This window comes from Piliocolobus tephrosceles, chromosome 5, assembly GCF_002776525.5.
Source record: "Piliocolobus tephrosceles isolate RC106 chromosome 5, ASM277652v3, whole genome shotgun sequence".
Lineage (NCBI taxonomy): Eukaryota > Metazoa > Chordata > Mammalia > Primates > Cercopithecidae > Piliocolobus > Piliocolobus tephrosceles.
The window spans coordinates 141,301,800-141,316,710 of NC_045438.1; positions in this window are offsets into that span (position 1 = coordinate 141,301,800).

Sequence of the window (14,911 nt, forward strand, 5' to 3'; positions counted from 1 at the left end):
GGGGGGTCTGCGAGAAGTACCGAAGACCACCTTAATACACTACAAAGTATAGCCTACACCGGTGGTTCACAGAGTTTTAAATAGCGTACACAAATAAATCAAGCGAGCTTGTTAAAACACAGCTTCACAAGATTTACACTCCGATATTGACTCATTGGCCTGAAACACTGCATTTTCAACGGGCATCCCAGATAATTCTGATGCAGGTGGTCTCTCCAGACTGGCTCCGTTGCACAATCTAGATGCTTAAATACTGTTAAATGCAAGACACGTCTCAAATTTCACCAAAAGAAAAAGATGAATAAAATCAGGACACTACCATAATCTAGTAGATTTTTTTAAAATTCCAGATAATTTTAATATAAGGTAATGAAGTTGCACAATGTGCCCTGGGAGTTCAGAGTAGGGGAAACTTATGGATCGAGGGACATTGGAGTGGTTTAACTAATGGAAGATTTAATGGAAAACATAGAGGAGGGCAACCTTACAAATATTTGAGGAACTAGAAGAGTGGAACGCGTGTGCAAAACTGCAGATCTGATATATGACAGCTGTGCACAAGTACCATAGAAACATCAAGTAAGTATAAAGCATGAGCCTTGAAGTACAAAGGAGCAGGATCCAAATTATAAAGCAGGAAGAAGCAGGATCCAAATTATAAAGCTGGAAAGAATTAGATAAAATTTAATTTTATCATTTCCTATTTTTAAAAATTAAAAATACTTTCAAACTGTGGTAAACTACGCATAACATTAAAGTTACCATTTTAAAGTCATACAATAAAGTTTTTAGTGTATTCACAACAGTACCATCACTATCTAATTCTAGAACATTTTCATCATCCCTAAAGATGCCCATTGAGCAGTCTCTATTCCCTGCTCCCCGCCATCCCTGGTAACCTTTATTTTATATTATGTTTCTATGAATTTGCCTGTTCTAGATATGCCGTATAAGTAAAATAATACAATATTTGTCCATTTATTTCTGGATTATTTTAATTAGCATAATATTTTCAAGGTTCATTCATATTGCAGCATGTATCCTTCATGCCTTTTAATGGCTAAATAATATTCCATTGTGTATATGTGTGTGTTTATACATAAACAGTGTATAACTATACATACATAATATTTTGTTTATTCATTCATCTCTTGTTGAACACTTGGGTGGTTCCCGCCTTTTGGCCATTGTGAATAATGCTGCTATGAACATTGGTGTACAAGTATCTGAGTCACTGTTTTCAATTCTTTGGATATACACCTAGGCGTTGAATTGCTAAATCATATGGTAATTCTGTGATCAGCTTTTTTGAGGAACCATCAAACTGTTTTCCATAACGACTGCATCGTTTTACATTCCCATCGGCAGTGCAGGAGGGTTCTAGTTTCTCCACATCTTTGCCAACACTTGTTAACTTCCGTTTTGTTGTAGTTGTTGTATTATAGTCATCCTAATTGGTATGAAGCTTTATCTCATTGTGGCTTTGATTTACATTTCCCTAATGGCTAGTGATGTTGAGCATCTTGTCATGTGCTTATTTGTATGTCTCTTTTGGAGAAATGTCTGTTCAAATCCTTTGCCTATTTTGAAGTAGGTTTTGTTGTGTTGCATAAGTTTTTATATATTCCAGATATGAATTCTTCTTCAGATATATGATTTGCAAATATTTTCTCCCATTCTGTGAAGTTTTTCTCTCTTTTGATAGTGTCCTTTGATGCATAAAACTTTTTGATTTTGATCAAGCTCAATTTATTTTTATCACCTGTGCCATACTTGAAAATTACTTTCTCTAATAAAGATTTTTATGTTTTCTGCTAAGAGATTTATAGTTTTACTTCTTAAATTTAAGTCCTTGATCCATTTTGGGTTAATTTTTGTAGATGGTGTAAATACTACAACTTTATTGTTTTGCATTTGGATATCCAGTTTTTCCAGCACCATTTGTTGGAAACACTGTCCACTTCCCATTGAATGGTCTTGGCACTTGTTGAAAATCCATCAACCATATATGCGAGGTTTATTTCTGGGCTCTCTTTTCTGTTTTATGGGTCTATATACCTATTCTCAAGCACCACACTCTTTAGGTTACTGTAGGCTTGTGTAAAGTTTTGAAATTATGAAGTGTGTGTCTTTAAACTTTATTCTTTCTTCAAGGTTTTCATTGGTTATTCAGGGTAATTTGATTTTCCATATGAATTTTAGGATGGGATTTTCTATTTCTGCAAACAAAGGTTGAAATTTTTATAAGCAATACATTGAATCTATATATCAAATAGTATTATCATCTTATCAATAGTTAGCCTTCCAACCTATGAACATGGGATGTCTTTCCAATTATTTAGGTCTTCTTTAATTTCTTTAAGTAATGTCTTGCAGTATTCAGTGTACAGATCTTTCACTTCCTTGGTTAAATTTATTCCTAGGTATTTTTATGCTATTTCTAATATGTGTATACTCATTGCCATAAATTCCCCCTAAGCATTGCTTTCACAGCATTCCATAAATTTTGCTAAGTTGTGTTTTCATTTTCATGTAGTTCAAATATCTTTTAATTGCTCTTGGCATTTTTTCTTTGACCCATGTATTATTTGGAAGTGTATTGCTTAATCTCCAAGTATTTGGGAGATTTTCCAATGAGCTTTCTGTTATTGATTTCTAGTTAAATCTATTGTCATCTGAGATAAGTCACTGTATAGTTTCTATTCTTTTAAATTTATTAAGGTATGTTTTACAGCCCAGAACATGGTCTATATTGATTAATGTTCCATGTGAGTTTGAGAAGAAAGAGTATTCTGCTGTTCTTGGATGAAGTCTAAGATGGCCATTATATCCAGTTGATTGATGATGTTGTTGATTTCAACTATATCCTTACTGATTTTCTGCTTCCTGGATCTGCACATTTCTGATAAAGAATATTTGAGATTTCTGTGACAGTAGATTCATCTCTTCCTTCTTGAAGTTCTATCAGTTTTTGCCTCATATATTTTGAAAGTCTGTTTTTAGGTGCATACACATTAAGGATTATATCTTCTTAGAGAATTAACCCCTTTCTCATTACATAATTCCCCTTTTTATTCCTCATAGCTCTCCTTGCTTCGAAGTCTGCTCTGTCTGAAATTAATATAGCTACTTCTGCTCTCTTTTGATTAGTGTTAGTATGGTATAACTTTATTGATTTACTTTTAATCTATATATGTCTTTATCTTTAAAGTGAGTTTCCTATAGGCAACATATATTATTTCTTCACAATCTCTGCCTTATAATGGTGCATTTAGACCACTGATGTTGAAAGTATTATTGATATAGTTGGATTAATATCCTCTATGCTTGTTAACCGTTTTCTATTTGTTGCCTTTGTTCTTATTTTTGTCTACCACTTTTTTTCTGACTTTTTTGTTTTAATTGAACTCTTTATATGATTTTCTTTTTTTTCTTTATTAGCATATTAGGTATACTTCTTTTTTCTAAGTGGTTAATTTAGAGTTTGCAATATATATTTACAACTAATCTGAGTCCACTCTCAAATAACACTATAAAGCTTCATGGGTAGTATGGCAAGTACCTTATAATAAAAAAAATTCTTTTTTTTTTTTTTTTTTTTTTGAAATGGAATCTCACTCTTGTTGCCCAACCTGGAGTGCAGTGACATGATCTTGGCTCACTGCAACTTCCACTTCCCATGTTCAGGCTTCTCCTGCCTCAGCCCCCTAAGTAGCTGGGATTACAGGTGCCCACCACCATGCCCGGCTGTTGTGGGAAGTCAGGGACCCCAAACGGAGGGATCAGCTGAAGCCATGGCAGAAGAATATAAATTGTGAAAGTTTCATGGACATTTATTAGTTCCCCAAATTAATACTTTTATAATTTATTACGCCCGTCTTTACTGCAATCTCTGAACATAAATTGTAAAGATTTCATGGACACTTATCACTTCTCCAGTCAATGCCCTTGTGATTTCCTATGGCTGTCTTTAATCTCTTAATCCTGTTATCTTCATAAGCTGAGGAAGACGTATGTCGCCTCAGCATGCTGTGATGATTGTGTTAACTGCACAAATTGTTTGTAGAGCATGTGTGTTTGAACAATATGAAATCTGGGCACCTTGAAAAAAGGACAAAATGACAGCAATGTTCAGGGAACAAGGGAGATAACTTTAAACTCTGACTGCCAGTGAGCCGGGTGGAACAGAGCCATATTTCTCTTCTTTCAAAAGCAAATAGGAGAAATATCACTGAATTCTTTTTCTCAGCAAGGAACATCCCTGAGAAAGAGAATGCGTCCCTGAGGGGAGGCCTCTAAAATGGCCACTTTGGGAACAGCTGTCTTTTACCGTCATAGACAAAGGGATGAAATAAGCCCCCGTCTCCCGTAGCACTCCCAGACATGAGGACGACGAAATTCCCGCCTAATAAATTTTGGTCATACGGGTTGTCTGCTCTCAAACCCTGTCTCCTGATAAGATGTTATCAATGACAATGTGTGCCTGAAACTTCATTAGCAATTTTAATTTTGCCCCGTCCTGTAGTCCTGTGATCTCGCCCTGCCTCCATTTGCTTTGTGATATTTTATTACCTTGTGAAGCATGTGATCTCTGTGACCCACACCCTATTCGTATACTCCCTCCCCTTTTGAAAATTGCTAATAAAAACTTGCTGATTTTACGGCTCAGGGAGCATCATGGAACCTGCAGAAATGTGATATCTCCCCCAGACACCCAGCTTTATAATTTTTCTCTTTTGTACTCTTTCCCTTTATTTCTCAGACCAGCCGTCACTTAGGGAAAATAGAAAAGGACCCGCGTTGAATATCAGAGGTGGGGTTCTCCCAATACCCAGCTAATTTTTGTACTTTTAGTAGAGATGGGGTTTCACCATGTTGGCCAGGCTGGTCTTGAACTCCTGACCTCAGGTGATCTGCCTGCCTTGGCCTCCCAAAGTGCTGGGATTACAGGCATGAGCCACAGCGCCTGGCCAATAACAAAATAATTCTAATTTCTTCTTTCTGTTCCTTGGTTCATTGCTGTCACTCATTTTGCATATACAGAAGTATACATAAGAGTGTGTGTATATGTAATTGAATATACATAATATATCATTGAATAAATACATTGTTGTTATTATTTTGAACAAACTTTTAGGTCAATTAAAAATTGGCTGTACTACGTCAACTAAGAATAAGAAAAATGTTTTTATTTTACCTTTACTTATTCATTATCTTTTTTTTTTTTTTTTTTTTTGAGATAGAGTCTCACTCTGTCGCCCAGGCTTGAGTGCGGTGGTGTGATTTTGGCTTACTGCAACCTTCGCTTCCTAGGTTCAAGCAATTCTTGTGCCTCAGCCTCCTGAGTAACTGGGATAACAGGCATGCACCAACAAACCAGGCTAATTTTTGTATTTTTAGTAGAGACAAGGTTTCACCATGTTGGCCAGGCTGGGATTGAACTGCTAGCCTCAAGTAATCTGCCCACCTCTGCCTCCCAAAGTGCTGGGATTACAGGCTTGAGCCACCACACCTGGCCCATGTTATATACATATATATGTATTTCCAAGTTTCTAGCTTCTGTTATTGTCCTTCTCCCTAAAGAAATTATATTAACATTTCATGCAAGACAGGTCTACTGGCAACAAATTCCTTCAACTTTTGTTTCTCTGAGAAAGTCTTTATTTTTTCTCAAGTTTCGAAGGATAATTTTTTCAGAGTACAGAATAGGTGGTTTTTAATCTGTAAACACTTAAATATTTCACTCCACTCTCTTCTTCCTTGCATGGTTTCTGAGAAGTCAAATGTAAATCTTATCCTTACTCCTCTATATATAAGCTGTTTTTTCCCCTCTATGGCTTCTTCCAGGATTTTTCTTTAATTTTGATTTTCTGTAGCTTAAAAATATTATCCCTAGGTGTTCTGGACTAAATGTTTGTGTCTCCCCAAAATTTATAAGTTGAAACCCTACCCCTCAATGTGGTATTATTGAGAGATGGGGCCTTTAGGAAGTAACATAGATTAGATGAGGCCATGTGGGTGGGGCCCTCATTAATAGGATTAGTGCCCTTATAAGAGTCATGAGAGAGCTTATTTCCTTTCTCTGCTCTCCACTGTGTGAAGATACAAGAGCTTGGTAGTCTGCAACCCAGAAGAGGGCCTTCACCCAAATCCAATTATGTTGTCACCCTGATCTCAGATTTTCAGAACCCAGAGGTGTAAGAAATAAATTTCTTTTGTTGATAACAAATTATCATCACCTTGTCTATGATAATTTGTTATAGTGACTCAAACTGACCAAGCCACTAGGTGTAGTTTTTTAAGGCATTTATTTTGCTCAGTGTTCTCTAAGCCACTTTGATCTGTGGTTTGATATCTGACATCAATTTGGGAGAATTCTCAGTCATTATTGTTTCAAATATTTTTTTCTCTTTCTTTATTCCTTCCTTCCCCACCCCCTGTCTTTGTGTCTCTCTCTCTCGGTGTCTTTCTTCTTTTTTTGGTATTCCTATCATACATATGTTATACCTTTTTGTAGTTGTCCCGGTCCTTAAATATTCTGTTTTTTTCAGAATTTGTTCTCTTTGCTTTTCAGTTTTGTGTTTGATTTTTTTTTTTTTTTTTTTTGAGACAGGGTCTGACTCTGTTGCCCAGTCTGGAGTACAGTGGCACAGTATCAGCTCACTGCAACTTCTGCTTCCTGTGTTCAAGCCATTCTCCAGTCTCAGCCTCCTGAGTAGCTAGGACTACAGGCATGCGCCACCACTCCCAGCTAATGTTTGTATTTTTGGTAGAGATGGGGTTTTACTATGTTGGCCAGGCCAGTCTTAACCTCCTGACCCCAAGTGATCTGCCCACCTTGGCCTCCCAAAGTGCTGGGATTACAAGTGTGAGCACTGTGTTCAGCCTGCTTTTCAATTTTGATGCTTTCTATTAGGATAAACATCAAGATCAGAGATTCTTTTTTTCTGCTATGTCTGGTCTACCAGTAAGGCCATCAAAATCATTTTCATTTCTGTTACAGTGCTTTTGATCTCTAGCATTTCTTTCTGCTTCTTAGAATTTATATCTCTATGCTTTCATTACCTATCTATTCTTGTATGGTATCTACTTTATCCATCAGAGACTTTAACATCTTAATCTTCTTAATCATGGTTGTTTCAAATTTCTGGTATGAGAATTCTAACATCCTTACCATATGTGAGTCTGGTTCTGATGCTTGCTCTTCCTCTTTAAACTGTCTGTGTGTATTTGTTTTTGTTTTGTTTTATGTTTTACCTTTTTCACACGCCTTGTATTTTCTTGATATCTGCAAATGCTGTGCTGAGTAAAAGAACTGCTGCAAATAGGCCATTTAGTTTTGCTTTTTTTTTTTTTTTTTTTTTTTTTTTTTTTTTTTTTTTTTTTTTTTTGAGACAGAATTTCCCTCTTGTTGCCCAGGCTGGAGTGCCATGGTGCAGTCTCAGCTCACTGCAACCTCCGCCTCCCGAGTTCAAACAATTCTCCTGTCTCAGCCTCCTATAATGATAAATCTGTCTCCTGAGTAGCTGGGATTACTGGCGCCCATCACTATGCCTGGCTAATTTTTGGTATTTTTAGTAGAGACGGGGTTTCACCATGTTGGCCAGGCTGCTCTTGAACTCCTGATGTCAGGTGATCTGCCTTTTTTTTTTTTTTTTTTTGAGATGGAGTCTTGCTCTGTCACCCAGGATGTAGTGGCCCAATCTCGGCTCACTGCAACCTCCGCCTTCTGGATTCAAGCAATTCTACCTGAGCCTCCTGAGTAGTTGGGATTACAGGTGCATGCCACCATGGCCCAGCTAATTTTTGTATTTTTAGTAGAGACAAGGTTTCACCATGTTGGCCAGGCTGGTCTCACTGACCTCAGGTGATCCGCCTGTCTTGGCCTCCTAAAGTGATGGGACTACAGGTGTGAGCCACCACACCCAGCCTAAAACATTTTTTGAGACAGAGTTTTGCTCTGTCACCTAGGCTGCAGTGCAGTGGCATGGTCATGACTCACTGCACCCTCCACCTCCTGGGTCAAGCAATCGTCCCACATCAGCCTCCTAAGTAGCTAGGACTACAGTCACATACCACCATGCCTGATTAGTTTTTCTGTATAGACAAGATCTTAACTATGTTGCCCAGACTGGTCTTGAACTCCTGGGCTCAAGCAACCATCCCTAGGCCTTTAGAAATGTGGTATCAAGGTATAGGGGAAGGGGAAGCATTTATAGTTCTTTGAGTAGGTCTCAGTCTTTTGGTCAGTCTAGATCTCTGGATTGGAAACCTCACACCTTTCTCAGTTTCCCCTACCTCCCTTTGATGGGACAGGATGACTAGAGTGGGCTAGAGTTGGGTATTTCCCTTCTTCCATGTGGGAGGCTAGAGATGACTGGAGTTGGGTATTTCTGTTTCCCAAAGTCTATTAGGCCCTGATAAAAGCCCAGCAGGTTAGGCTCTGGTTAAATAGTTTTTTTTTTTTTTTTTTTTTTTTAAGGCTGACTTTGTTAAGAAGTACAGAATGCTGTGGCATATTTCAAAATGGTTCCTTTTATTAAAATTTTCTCTACTAGAAGCACGAGAGGAATTTTCTCTGATATTCACTGTGAGAACTTTGCTGAATTCCTGGAGGTAAAACTCACAAAAGTATGGGGGGGTTCCCTGATGACTGGGTTCTCCTGGAGTTTTTAATGCTAGTTATTCACATTAAGTGAGATTATGTCAGTTTAAGAGATTGGGCTTTAGATTGAAAGGTAAGATAAGGATAAATCAGTTTCCTTGAGATACCTATTGTTTGGACGAACGGAGGCAAGATGGTGCACTTCCGGGTTCTTCTTCACCACCAACTCTTCCTGCGCGCGAAAATGCAGCCAGCGCCCAGGAAGGTGCAGACCAACTGGGCATGCGCCAGGTGACGTCAATCCGAAGAGACCAAGATTTACCTGGTCGCACCTGCGGAATGCCCCCCGACATGCCCGTGCCCTGCCTATTGCCCTCCCACTCCTACAAAAGCCACTCTCGGCCAGTGAGCCACGCGGCCTTCTCACAGCCCCACTCCTGTCAGGATGTCGGGACTGTGGGAAGTCCGTCCGAGAGCCCCACCAGGGGACTCTGCCGGCCTCCTTCGCCGGAGGCCAACAGACTTCTCCCCCACACCTTAGGTGACCAAAAATAAACGTGCAGTTTTGCTCCTACACTTGCCTACCCGCTGGTTCTTTTGTGCCCACTCGGCAGGTCTTAGAAAAACAAATCAGTTGGTGCCGAAACCCGGGAGGAGACCCCTCCTCAGGGCCCCCAGGGTCCGGGGAGCCTCCTCCTCCTCGTTCCACACCGCGGACAGACCAGGACCTGAGACCTGCTTCGCTCACTCTCACGGCCTCTCTGGGGTAAGTGCCTTTGTCTCCTCTTTACCTCCCTCGGCCAAAATCCTGCACAGGTCCGAGGTCCATTTTGAGCCACCAAGTGGTTCGGGAGCCACCATGTGGCTCGGGAGACCCATTCAGGACGGAGACGTCCGCCTGAAGGTAATCTCCACTTTGGCTCCATGAGCCTCCAGTCTGTCTCTGCTGGTTCCAAAGGACGCTTTGAAGCCAGGCAGAGATCCACTTCCATTTCCATTGTGTCCATTGTGTAAGTAAAGAGGAGACAAATGGGAAACCCCCCAGTCCAAATTTCCAAAGAGCACCCCCTTAGGGTGCCTCCTAGCCAATTTAAAAACCTTACAGCTTGAACAAGACCTTAGGAGGAAGCGGTTAATTTTCCTTTCCACTGTGGCGTGATCGACCTCAGCAATTTCTGCCAGCGGCTAGGCAAGTGGTCTGAAATTAATTACATACAAGGCTTTTGGGCCTTAGGCTCTCGTCCCTATACTCCTTCTCTCCCCGCTCTCCCCACCCCCCCTTCCTGCCCAGACTCCTCCTCCTCCCCCCATCCAGACTCCTCCTTCCTCCTCCTTATCTACTAGTAATCCACTCAGTCCGGTGCCTCCTTCGGGGCCCTCAACTGGCTGTCTTGAGTCCCCTATCTCTGCCCACACCCTCCTACAGTGTTAGCACCTTTGCGAGAAGTGGCTGGGGCGGAGGGGGTAGTCAGAGTACATGTCCCTTTTTCATTGGCCAATCTTTCCAAAATTGAGAAGCGTTTAGGTGATTTCTCAGCTAATCCTACCATATACATAAAGGAATTTAGACACCTTTGTCAGGCCTATGACTTAACTTGGCATGACCTCCAGGTTATCCTAACCTCTACCCTAAACTGACTGAGGTTCTAACCCAATATAACCAGTTAGATCCGGCCTCCCCGACAGGGGCCACCATTTTGGCGTCTTATTTCATTTCTCAATCAGCTCCTGATATTCGTAAAAAACTTCAAAAGGTAGAGGATGGTCCTTAGACACCAATACAAGACCTAGTTAAATTAGCCTTTAAGGTCTATAGCTCCAGAGAGGAGATGGCTGAGTTACAGCTCCTAGCAGCGGCTTTACAGCCCAGTCGTAACCCCAGACCAGAGAGCACACACCCCACAGACTCCAAAGCTACAAAAGGAGCCTGCCTGCTATAAGTGCGGCAAGGCAGGACACTATGCCAACAGGTGTCCACAAGGTCCCCGAGCCCCAATGCAGCCTTGCTATAAGTGCAAGGCATCAGGACATTAGGCCAGTGAATGTCCTAACCCTCGTCCACCAGCAACCTCCTGCCCTGCTTGCCAGCAGGGAGGAAACTGGAAGTATGATTGCCCCACCCTGAGAACAGGTGCCATGCCTCCATGTGACCCCCTTTCCCAGGATCCTGGGAGCTCCTTCCAGCTCCTACATCTGGACGATGACAACTGAAGGTGCCGAGACTCGGGGACCCCCGTCACCCTCGCCGAGCTGTGGGTAACTCTCCTGGTAGCGGGTAAGACAATTAATTTTTTAATCAACAGCGAGGCTACCTATTCTGTTTTGCCATCCTTCTCTGGACCTAGCCTTCCATCCAATATCTCTGTAGTAGGAGTAAGGGGAAAGACATCCACTCCACACAAAACTCCACTCCTTAATTGCTGCCTGGCTAACAACTACTTTACGCACTCATTCCTCATTCCCAACTAAAAAGGGCCCCTACCGAAAGCAATCAGTGGAAATCAGTTTGGCTTTCCCCCACTCGCCTCAAACTTACTAAATTTTCTTAACTATCTCATACTCCCCAACCTTGCCAGGACCTTCCTTCAGGGTTTTGCCCATATTCCAACAAATGCTTCCATTCCTCATTCCTATACTAATACTGTGCCTTATTTTATTTTTCATCCGTGCGTCCAAATACCAACCATGGGCCCCGACCTTAACGACGCCCCTTAACAGCAGTAAGTAGCCAGACAGACCACGGCGCCCCTTTATCACTATTATCAATAAAAGGTTGGACTGTTTGGACGAACAGAGGCAAGATGGTGCACTTCCGGGTTCTTCTTCACCACCAACTCTTCCCGCGCGCGAAAATGCAGCCAGCGCCCGGGAAGGTGCAGACCAACTGGGCATGCACCAGGTGACGTCAATCCGAAGAGACCAAGATTTACCTGGTCGCACCTGCGGAACGCCCCCCGACACGCCCGTGCCCCGCCTATTGCCCTCCCACTCCTAGAAAAGCCACTCTCGGCCAGTGAGCCACGCGGCCTTCTCACAGCCCCACTCCTGTCGGGATGTCGGGACTGTGGGAAGTCCGTCCGAGAGCCCCACCGGGGGACTCTGCCGGCCTCCTTCGCCGGAGGCCGACAGACTTCTCCCCCACACCTTAGGTGACCAAAAATAAACGTGCAGTTTTGCTCCTACACTTGCCTACCCACTGGTTCTTTTGTGCCCACTTGGCAGGTCTTAGAAAAACAAATCACCTATAACATAGGAGGAAAAGAAATGACCTAAATATGATGGAACTGGAAAACTTGATTTATTCTGCTTTCCCATCACAACAAATACTTTGCTCTTCCCTTTAAATTAATTTCTATTTAGTTTTAGGTGACTATTAATCAGTATAAGTTCAACTCTAATAAAGTATACTCCAAATTGTATGGCACTGCAATTTGTAATACCACCAAACTAACAGACATAGCAACAATATACTAAAATTATTTGTCTCTACTTCTTTAGGTCAGTATACAGTGACAATAAATGGAAAATACAAATAAAATTTCAATTAACTTCAAATACAAATAAAATTTCAATTAACTTCAATTCATCTGTTGTTGGGTTAATGACCTTATAGTTTTAGCACAGCTGTAACAACTGGCATGTGAAGCAGTTTGAGTATGTAAAGCTCAGTAATGCTGGTTTTCATTTGCAAAATCAGTTGTTAGTTACAAATACCAACAGCAAGGATTCAAATAAAGTACAACATAAATTTTCATTGTGGAATCTATGATTCATATATATATAGAGAGAGGAATATACACTTTTTTTTTTTTTTTTTTTAGAGACAGAGTCATGCTCTGTCACCCAGGCTAGAGTACAGTGGCACAGTTATAGTTCACTACAGCTTCAAACTCATAGGCTAAAGAGATCCTTCCAAATAGCTGGGACCATAGGCACATGCCACCATGCACAGCTTCAAATATATTTTTAATAAAAATGTTCTTATTTGATATACTTAATGGGAAATCACTAAAATGTTATATACAGGAATACTGACTACAAAGGGGTGCCAGGGAATTTTATGGGAAGAAAGAAAGTTCTATATGATGACTAGGGGTGGTTTTTACTCAGGCACATATATTCGTTAAAACCCACCTGTATACTTTAAAGTTCTACATCAATTAAAATATTTGGAAACAAGTTATGTAAATAGACCATTCAATAAATTTATATAATTTCTTATTCAGATCATGCAATTTTTTTTTTAAAACACGTACACATTCTTGTGAAGTTTGTAAATCTATAGGATCCAGATCCAAATTCAGCAGCATTTATTTTTCTCTCTATATGTAAATACACACACAAATATACATATACACGTTATACACACACATATGTGTATATATATTTTTCTATCTCTTGCTGCATCATTGAAGGTTGTGAACTTTAAACAGGAACCACTGAATTTCTTCTTGGACTAAGATTAAACACTGTGAACCCAAAAAATCTGAGACAGGTCTCAGTTAATTTAGAAAGATTTTTTTCCAAGGTTGAAGACGTGCCAGTGACACAGTCTCAGGAAGTCCTGACGACATGTGCCCAAGATGGTCAGGGCACAGCTTGATTTTATACATTTTAGGGAGACATGAGACATCAATGAATATATGTAAGAAGTACATTGGCTCCATCTGGAAAGGCAAGACAACTTGAAGCAAAGTCAGGAAGACTTGAAGCTGGAAGGAAGCTTCCAGGTCACAGATAAGTGTTACATAAATAGTAACATTTTTTGAGTTTCTAATTAGCCTTTCCAAAGGAGGCAAATTAGATATGCATCTATCTCAGTGAGCAGAGGGGTGACTTTGAATAGAATGGGAGGCAGGTTTGCCCTAAGCAGTTTCCAGCTTGAGTTTTCCTTAGTGATACTGGGGGCCTGAGATATTTTCCTTTCACAGCACTAAATGGCTAATGAGACTGACAACACCAAGTTGCATCAAATTTGCCTTGTGGTGGGAGTTCTGGTTAATTGTCTCCTCTGTTGTTTCTACAGACACTACAGGAGCTTTCTGCTTTCTGCTAGTCTTTCATTAATCTTGCCTAATTTATTTGACAGTGATTTTCTAATTTTTAATTTTCCAGATTGAATTGTTCATATTTTTCCAATCCTGCTTTATTTGAATCCTCATGGCAGTTTTTCATTTTGGAGCACTGAGGTTCTAGATACTTAATTCTCAGTTCCATCTGACTCAGTTGTTCACAATTCCCTTTAGATCCTCGTTGTGTCACTTGCCAGGTTGTGTTCTCAGAACCATTATATTACATTATTAACTCATTTAATCTTCATAACAATGGGTGGAAGGAGCCACTTAGGAATAATACTTAGGAATAATATCAAGGGACAGCAGGAGGCACCTAAATACCTAGTTTTACAAACTTCACAAGAATGTGTCCTTCCTTTCTCCCTCCCTCCTTCCCTCCCTTCCTCCCTCCCTCCCTCCCTCCCTCCCTTCCTCCCTTCCTCCCTTCCTCTCTTCCTCCCTTCCTTCCTTCCTACCCAGAGTCTTGCTCTGCCGCCCAGGCTGGAGTGCAGTGGCACCATCTTGGCTCACTGCAACCTCCACCTCCCGGGTTTGAGCGATTCTCCTGCCTCAGCCTCAAGCCCTCGCCATTACACCTTATCAATGGATGGAAACTGATTTAGTTTCTATTTTAAGTATGAAGAGACTGGATCCCAGAGATGTTGTCATTTGTAATACAGAGATGTATACAAGATCAGGCAGAGGAGCTAGAGAGCACATACACACATATGCCCCAATCCAAAAAATACCACAGTGAGATAGTATAGGGAAAAGACTGAACCGGGAATAGAAAGGAATTCTAATCCTAGTTTTGCCATTTGCTAGTTGTGAAACTTTAATAACATCTTGGGCCTGTTTCTACAGCAATTAAGAATATGTGCTCCTGTAGTTAAATCAAGTGAATGACCTTGGGTGAGTTACTTAACCTCTCTGTGACTATTTACTCATCTGTAATGTGTTAATAATCATTCATTCATTTCAAATAGCAAAATTCTTGACAATCTCATGATTTCAGCAAACAAGATTATCTTTTTTTAGTGAGAGTAGCAAGACAAAGGTGGGCATGCCATTGGTAAGGAAACAATAAACATTTGAAAAGAGTGATTATTGAGGCAGGAAAATAGGGCCTGGAGGCAGGGAACATACAGCTGGTTCACACTTCAGGTATAACAGGAAATATCCTCTCCATATGGCTTACACCATAAATGACTTTGTAACTTTACTTCATCCTCTCCATTTACATAGGGCTTAC